Genomic DNA, 9,226 nt, shown 5'->3' with positions numbered 1-9,226 from the left:
GTGGCTGGTGGGCAGGAAGAGTTTTCTAGTTAGAAACAACAGCAAGGGCAGCTTTGTGAAGGAGCATGAGTGAGCCAGTTAGGAACTACCAAAATATTCCCGTCAAGCAATAAGGGAATAGTCTGGGGCAAGATAAGTGTCTCTGAGATCCCCTTCCTACAATCCTCAAATAAAGGAAAATAAAGGACCTCTCTGGGTAAGTACATAAACCACCATTCTTGGAAACTATGTTCTCTGTAGCAAACCAACCTCCATCCCCCTGGTCCGTCAGTGCACAGGGAACAAATAAACTAGCTTCTGGGCACCCCTTCTGACTCCCCTCCTCTGGAGTCATACAGGCCTGGGTTTGATTCCTGGTGGGCCACATTCTCTGCTGTATGGCCTTGGCAAGCCACTTGTCTCTCTCACCTCTCAGTTCTGTTATCTGAAACAATGAGAATAATTATATATTACATTCTATGTGCACATTACATTCATGATACACTATCTCAGCCCCCAGCACACAACGGGTTCTACAGTCCAGAGAAAGAGAGTGCTCTCATGCCTGAGCTCACGGCACAGTGAGGGCAGGACAGACATTTCCTGGGGAAGCCTCACAACGTCAAACACCGAGGATAGAAAACAAAACTTCCGCCGAAGTGCTATGTCTTAGATACTGCTCTGCACTTTGCTTTTTTCAATGAATAAGAGATCATGTCAATATAGGTCTTCCTCATTCTTTTTTCTATTGAGCTATAACTCACATGCCATAAAGTTCACTCTTTTTTTTTTTTTTAAAGATTTATTTATTTGACAGATAGAGATCACAGGTAGGCAGAGAGGCAGGCAGAGAGAGAGAGAGGAGGAAGCAGGCTCCCAGTCAAGCAGAGAGCCCGATGCGGGGCTCGATCCCAGGACCCTGGGATCATGACCTGAGCTGAAGGCAGAGGCTTTAACCCGCTGAGCCACCCAGGCGCCCCAAGTTCACTCTTTTAAAGTGTACAATTCAGGGCTCCTGGGTGGCTCAGTCAGTTAGGCGTCTGACTTCAGCTCAGGTCATGACCTCAGAGTCCTGGGATCGAGCCCTAAGTTAGGCTCTGCACTCAGTGGGGAGTCTGCTTCTCCCTCTGCCTCTGCTCCTCCTACTTCTCCTGCTGTCTCTCAAATAAATAAATAAAATCTTTTAAAAAATCAAAGTGTACAATTCAGCGGATTTTGTGTGTTCACAAGGTCGTGCACCCATCACTACTAATTCCAGAATAATTTAATCATCCCCCAAAGAATCCTAGTTCCTGTTAGCAATTCCATTACACCAATAGTATAGATCAATAGTTAGAATTTCCCTTTCCCTTCCCAACCCTTGATAACTACTTATTTTCTGTCTCCATAGATTTGCCTATTCTAGACATTTCATATAATGGAATCTATTATGTGAGGCCTCCTGTGTCTGACTCCTTTCAGTCAGCATGTTTTCAAGATTCATCCATGTTGTAGCATGTCTCAAATCTTCATTGCTTTTTACAGTTGAATGATGTTCCATTGTATGGATATCATATCACATTTTGCTTATTCACGAGTTGACGGACATTTGGCTTGTTTCTACTTTTTGGTTATAATGAATAATCCTTGTTCTTTTGTTTGTTTGTTTTTTAAGTAGTCTCAATCCCCAGCATGGAGCCCAACACAGGGCTTGAACTCACAATCCTGACATCAAGACCTGAGCTGAGACCATGAGTCAAGATACTCAACTCACTGAGCCACCTAACTGCTCCATAATCCTTGTTCTTTTTATTAGTTGCATCATATTTCATTGATTGGTTGGCATGTAGTTTATTTAAGCACTTGCTACTGATCTGATCTTTCCCATTTTTGGTTCACACAAAATGCTAATGCAAAAAATGTTGCCACAACATCCTTCTAGTCTTCCCTATGAGGCAGTCAAAATTACCCCGTTTCCTGAGGAAATTATCCAACCAAAGCAAAAAGTTATGTTGACAAAGATGTTAATTGCAGCAATTTCCACAGTTACATAAAATTGGAACTATTTAAAGAGTCTACAATAAAGGAGATGTTTAGATAAATTCTGTTATTCAACAGAATAATGTACAGTCAGTGAAAATGATAATGATGAAGGCAATGTAGCAACAAGTGACTTGCAGTGATGATCTTCAATAAAAAAACAATAAAATACAAAATGGCACCCTTTGTGTACTCTGGTTCTCCCAATCAGATACAGAATCCTAATGCATTAGAACAGATTTGACTGTGGCAAAAACTTCCTTATGTCCCCAATAGGGAAAGTGAGGCTCAGAGAGGATGAGGGACCTGCCTAAAGTAGGACTGGTCAGATCTGAGATTTGAACCAAGGTGTTCTTTAAGGTTCGTTTTCTTTTCACGGTGCTACAATCGAAAAAATGCTTCTGAAAACAATTGGCAGCTTAGTCAGTGTTGAGTGTACACAAAGCAAAATGTGTCCCGAAGTCCTTAGAGGACATAAAATAACTACATACGTGCACACACACATACAGGCACAGGTATACACGTGTACATTCACACCCACCTGGTACAACCAGCGAACACATTCATGTTGATAGAGATGGGATATGAGGACTTCGTTCATTCTTGAGAAACTATTGGTTAAGCACCTGCTATAAGACATTTTTGATGCCCTAGATCCTGGTAATCGGTGGCGATTGAAAAAAAGATATGATTCTTGCCCTTGTAGTCTTAAGCAATATTTAAATTTGGCTAAAAGTTGCTGAACATCTATTATACACTGTACGTTTGTGGTATTAGAGCAATAATGTTAACCCTGTTTATTGAGTTAGGGTGTGCTATGCGCCATAACCAGGCACTATTTCTAATCTCCTAACAACCCTATGAGATAGTTGTCATTAACCCCATTTTACAGATGAGAAGCCTGAGAATCTGAGAGTCTGTGGATCTCCCAGGGTGACACAGACCATCAGGGGCAGAGCTGTTTTTCCAATGCATGTCTCTCTGCTTGCAAAACTAGGGTTCTGTTTCCTACAAGGCAGCTTCTCCCTCCAACACCCACTCATCACAAAGCCCAAGTAACAGCCTAGGACTCAGTGTATTTGGACCTATCCAGACTTACTGAACTACTGGGATGTGTCCCAGGAATCTTCTGTTCTTGTTTTTTTTTTTTAATCAGTTGTCAGATTTATTTTGAAATTGTCTGTCAGAATCTACTGTTCTTAGTAAGATCTCTATATACTCCATAATGATGCTAAAGTTTAGGAACCAGTACCCTAACCTGTAACCTGGAATCCTAAAATTCAATCTTCCAAGAAAGGAATTAGCCCTCCTTCAATCCTCAAATTCCACTAGGGGGCAGTATAGCCCACTGTGTCCAGAGAAGCAGTCTCCTTGAAGGGGGTGGTGGGATCAGCCTTGACATTCATTCATTCATTCACTGGACCAACAGTGAGGGCCTGCTGGGTCAATGCCGGTCAATGGTGGATGATTCTTGTAACTCTTCCGCTGTCTACAAACTAGGAAATTTGCTTTGGAACAACGTGACAGAAGGAAAAACAAGATCATAACATTTTGTAGCCTTTCCCATCAAGGGGCGGTATCTGTTTCCTCACCCCTTAATTTGGGGCTGACCTCATGACTTGTCTTGACCAAAAGAACCTGGTGGCAGCAACTTGTGGTGTTCCTTCTACCTCTGCCCTTTGGAAGGCTTCTGCCATGGAGAATAGAAGCCCTGGGTGAAAGACCACAGAGAGAGGAGGCCCCGACCTGTGGGAGAGGCAAACCCAGACAGGCCACCAGGAGAGGTCAGCAGGCCGTCTACCTACTAGACTGTGAGAAATAACAAATCACTGTTGTTTTAAGCCACTCAATTTCGGAGTAGAATATTACCCAGCAATAGCCAGAAACAGCAATACACAGAGGGTTACTCGTTCCCTCAACAATTATTTACTGAGGGTGTACTGTGCACCAGGTTTTATATTATCTTAAGTGTTGGGATCTCCTTGGTCTCGTTGTGCAACGAGAGAGGAGAAGCCCCCAGCCTCATATGGGAGAAGACAGAGGATAATTAAGTAAACTGATAGGCATATAATCTCATTGGGGATTAGGTGTGTAAAGAAAATCAAAGCAAATAAATTTGAAAGTGATTGGTGTTGGGCATGCGATTTTGAGAGTAGAGTGGTCATGGAAATTTCTAGAAAGGGGAAATCTGAGGATAGTCCTAAGTACTGAAAAACACGACTACCAGTAGAGATCTGAAAGAAGTGTGTTCTAGGCCAATGGAAAAGTCACTACACATACCCAAAGCAGGAAAATCTTTATGTACACACACAGCCAGGAGGCCAGTGGGATCTGTTAAATACAACATTTCTTGCTTAAGGTAACTTTGTAACATATTTAGAATTCTTTAGATTTCAGTTTGTACTTCGCTGAGAACAAGGGAAAGTGCTTTCCTGACCCTGAAGTGCTAACTCAAATGGATACAGTTCGGAAGTTATTTGACAAAAGATGTCTAAAAGTTCTTTCTTTTTCTGGCTTTGGAATCAGCAAACTGTTTTCTGCTTTTCTATAGTTCTTTAGTGTTTTTTGTCTTTAGTGTTCTTACAGTGTTCACAACCAGATGTTCAGACCTAAACCACCTCTTCAAAGACTATAAATGGTTTTAAAGCAGGCAAATTAAGTTATGGGGTCCATATGAAGATGGTCAACTACACTGGGCCCTCTGTCTTTAGGAAAATGGAAGGACAGAGTTGAGGAGCTTGCAAACAACACCTAAGAAGAGGCCCCTGAGGAGCCAGAAGTGTGTCTGGAACTGGTGTGTGTGCACTTGGAAGCAGGGAGGGGGTCCCTGCAGCGCCGGGACGGGGGTGGGGGGAGGTTGATAGAGGGAGCAGAAAGAAGACAGGCTGAAAGAAAAGACTTTAAGGCTGGCTACTGCCTCATCAGGTGTTGTTCTGGGATAACCACTGACTGCTTTTCCCCGTGAGAAGCCAGAAGCCCAGGCAGGCCACGTCAGCCTGTCAGGAAAGCAAAAAAGCCTCCACAAAAAGAAAAAGAAAATGGAGCCAGAGATTACACCTCAGAGAGACTGCCTCCTCCCAAAGCTGCCGCTTACTGTGAATTTAAAGACAAATCCCTGACCAGGGAATTAAGTCCGCTTAGAAGAGTGGGATTAAACCAGAGAGATCAAGAGTCATTGTGGAGGGAACTGAGGGTCTGTGACCTGGGACTTACCCCTCCTCATACCTTAAACCCGGGGGGGGGGGGGGGGGGGGGACAGAGACTAGAGTCTGGTCCTCAGCCCTTCCCCCAAAACATTACAGAGCAGTGATATCTCAAGGGAACCTGTGCTCACAAACCAGACTAATGAGCCACTTGAGAGGCACAATCACAGCAAAAGGAGGACAAACATCTACCAGGACAGACATCCAACCATCTGAAGCAAAATGACTGGAACAGACTGGCTGAGAATATGCATGGTAAATACACTAAAGGCATTTTAAGTAAGTGAGTAAGGAAAGAAAGGATGGTAGGAAGAAAGAAACGTAAAAATATAAAGCAAAAAACAGGAAGTCATTTTTTACAACTTTCATGATGGGTAATTAACATACAATTTGCTGCATGCATTTGAAGTATTCGACTTGATGAGTTTTGACATAAGTATCCATCTGTGAAGCCACCGCTCTAATCAAGATAATGAAGATCTCCTCCCCTCTGAAAAGGTTCCTCCTTCCCCCCTACCCCGGAACCCACTGATCTGCTTTCTGTCACTAGAAGTCAGTTTTACACTGAGAATTTCATGTCACTAGACTCTTAGAGCCTGCTTTCTCTTGTGTGCGGCGGATTTCACTCAGCGTGATAATTCTGAAGTGCATGCATGTTATCATATGTGCTGATAGTTTTTCCTTTTTATTGTTGAGTAGCATTCCATCGTGCGGACATACCTGCCTTTGTTTACCCCTTTACCAGGAGTAAAATATACTGGTTAAGATACATTCGGAGCCTTGCCTCTTTTATAAAATCCTGTCTTTTCTCTCTTTTAATCTATAGATTTCCTCTTCTGTCCTTTTTCATTTTCCTACAAAGTATGTGTTGCAGAATCTTTGAACTTGCAGCTTCCCGCAGAGGGCATTCCCCCAGGCCACCCTGCACACACACGAGTCTTCAGTCCTCTGTATTCCTGTACAACAGCAGCAGTGTTCAGAGAGTGCTTCAGACTCAGGTTTGGTCCCTTTGGCAAGGCTGTAAGAGGCCCCTGTCTGGTTGTTTCTCCCACTGGGATCTCAGCAGCTGTTGATGCTTCATGCCTAGGTGTTCAGTGGGGCTGACAACCAGTGCTTTTCTATCACTCTTTTCCCGCTTAGAGTTGAAATACTTTTATTAAGATGCGTTTCTCTTCACTTGTTACTTGGGTAGTCCCTCTGGGTCTGTATTTTCAGGTACACGGTATACTTTCAATATGCAGTGTTGACCTTTTTGTTTAAATGCAATGTTTTCTTGAATTACAGTTTTTAGCGTTTCTTCTTGCTTTGGGGTTCTTCTTCAAGCCTGTTACCTGTGTTTGATCTCCTTTGCACACCTCAAAGATGGGTCACTTTCTCTCGAATCTTGTGTCTCCGATTCTTCATCTCCTCTTTACTTATACATCTTTTTCTTTATCACCCTCTATTTTTCTTTATCACTTTCTATTTTTCTTTGTCACCGTCTATTTTTCTTAAGGTGTTTGCTATCTGTTGTATTTAGTCCTTAACGCTGCTTGTGCTCCAGTCTTAATTTCTCTCTCTTTTTAAAGACTTTTCATTTATTCACTTGAGAGAGAGTGCACATGAGCACAAGCAGGAGGGAGAGTCAGAGGGAGAGGGAGAAGCAGACTCCCCGCTGAGCAGGGAGCCCAATCCAGGGCTCAATCCCAGGACCCTGGGATCATGACCTGAGCCAAAGGCAGACACTTAACCGACTGAGCCACCCAGGCGCCCTGTCTTCATTTCTCAAATAATTTCTCATTTTCTTAATTCTTCATTCCATTTTCGATTTATGCAATTTTCTCATGTCTTCTTTCATGTGATTAGTGTATTTTCATTTTTAATATGTTATGGTTTTGGTCTCTTTCTAACCACATCTCCCTGGTGTGCTTCCATTGTCTATAGGGATGCTATTGTGCTTCCTCTTGGTCCCTTTTCTGCTCATAACTTTGGGTGGAATTTGGCCTTAATACTTTTCTATTGTTTGTTTGATTGTGAAATGATCCTTCCTGGCTTTTTGGATTAAGGCTATGTTCAGAAAAGATTTTTCAACCTTCACAGAGCCCTCTCTTCTGTTACTTTTGTGTGGAGTTTAAAAATAAAGCAGCTTGCTTTCTGGGACTTCCTGCCTCTGTCCTTACCCTTTCTTGGGTCTGGGCCATCTTTTTTTCCTTGTCTTCAAATTCTTGTAGTATCTTACATGTTCCTACACTGCCTACGAAGACTCTCAAGAGGAATAGTCTCCCCTTTGTCTCTGTCCTGCTCAATTCTTTTAGTCCCAGGTGTTTTCCCCAGTATGGAGTCCTGTCCTAGAAGAGAGCAGGCAGTCTCATGAGCTTATAAGGGCTGCCTTGCTCCAGCCCTTCCAGGTGCTCTTCCAGCAGGTCCTCGCATGAACCCACCTCGCATGAACTCCCTTTTTGGGAGAGGACAAAACTTCTCTCAGCTTCAGCCAACATTTTTAGATGGGCTGCCCTTCAGTGATCACCTGTTGCCTATCTTGGGTTCTCCTGTTCTCACATCCATCATATACTACCTCATTCCTTCCTATTCCTCCTGCGCAAATGCTCTTCTCATGGTGTTTTTTGTTTGCCCCACCTGCTTATATTTGGGGGCTCATGGGGTTACCTTGTGACCTACTTGTAAGTATTGTCTGGATTTTTAGTTTTGCTACTGAGGGTTTTGGGGTTTTTTATGGACAGATTTAAAGAGATTGAAAAAATAGGCCTCCACCAACAACCTGCTCCTTTTCTATTGAATTTCAGTTGTTTAATGATTTTGCCTCCAAATTCTAGCACTGTCTTTTTATGTTCCTGTATTGACTACAGAGGCCCCCAGAAGTAATACAATCCAGTCAACCACGAATATCCTACAGCCGGCTCACAAAGGCTGGTAACTTACAGGGTATCTGGCTCTAGAATCCTCTTAGTTTGGGAACTCTCTGGAAAGTTACTTCCTCTGGGAAACCGTGGTTACCACCCCTAAGTAGAGCTTCTCCCTTACTTGCACTTCCTTCATTATACCTCTTGGGTTTTGTGTGTATGCCACCCCAGAGAACTGAGAGCTCCAGGAAGCAGGGACCATACACATTTCATCTCTGCATCCCCAGGCCCTAGCACAATGTCTGGTATGGGGACTTCATAAATACTTCCTGAGAAGAAATTTGAGCTAAATGATGCTTACAGCTGTATTACATAACTTAAAACATTTAAAAAATTATTCTTAAAAATAATTCAGACTCATCATAGAAAACTTAGAAAACTTTTTAAAAAGCATATAGAAAAAATTTACCTACAGTATCATCCCCAAGACAGAACCACTATTAATTACCCTTTGGCGTATTCCATTTTGTTCTGCATATTTAAACTAATTAGTTGGAATAATGTTGGAGGCCATTTTAACCCCGTTTTTCACATATATTTTTGCATTTGCCCCGTGTATTATTTTTCCTAGCACTATTTAATAGCTGTGTATTATACCAGAGTGTAATAAAAGCCATTTCAGTACGAAAGTAAAGGCACTTCAATAAAGATGGGCTTACACAGACTTCCTGCTGATATCTTGACATAACCTGCCCTATAATAACTGGGAATGAGTATAAGGCAACTCCTGTTTTAGAACCCATTCAGAGAAGTTGTAAGGGCAAAAAAATCAATAGAATTAATGTAGTCAACTCATTGCCAGGTGCTACTCCCATAAATTCCAGTAGGTGGCAGAACAGGTTAGCTAATGGTGGTTCTCAACCTCCATGGGCATTGTCACCTGCCAGGCTCCTGCCAGAGATTCTGAGTAAATAGCCTTGGCGTGGCCCAGTTATTTGCATTTCTAATAAGTCCCAGGTAATTCTGATACGCTGGAAGGAAACACACTGTGAGAACTCTGAATTACAGGAAGTCGATGTAGATCAATCCAAAGCACATTCACCCACACATCCATGCATGCCCATGTTGTTTACTTTCCACTGGTTCTGTGAGCACAGGAGAGAGTTAAGAGATTTCCTGTTCTCC

Source organism: Meles meles, chromosome 11 (assembly GCF_922984935.1).
Source record: "Meles meles chromosome 11, mMelMel3.1 paternal haplotype, whole genome shotgun sequence".
Lineage (NCBI taxonomy): Eukaryota > Metazoa > Chordata > Mammalia > Carnivora > Mustelidae > Meles > Meles meles.
Note: the sequence above shows the minus strand (reverse complement) of the source record.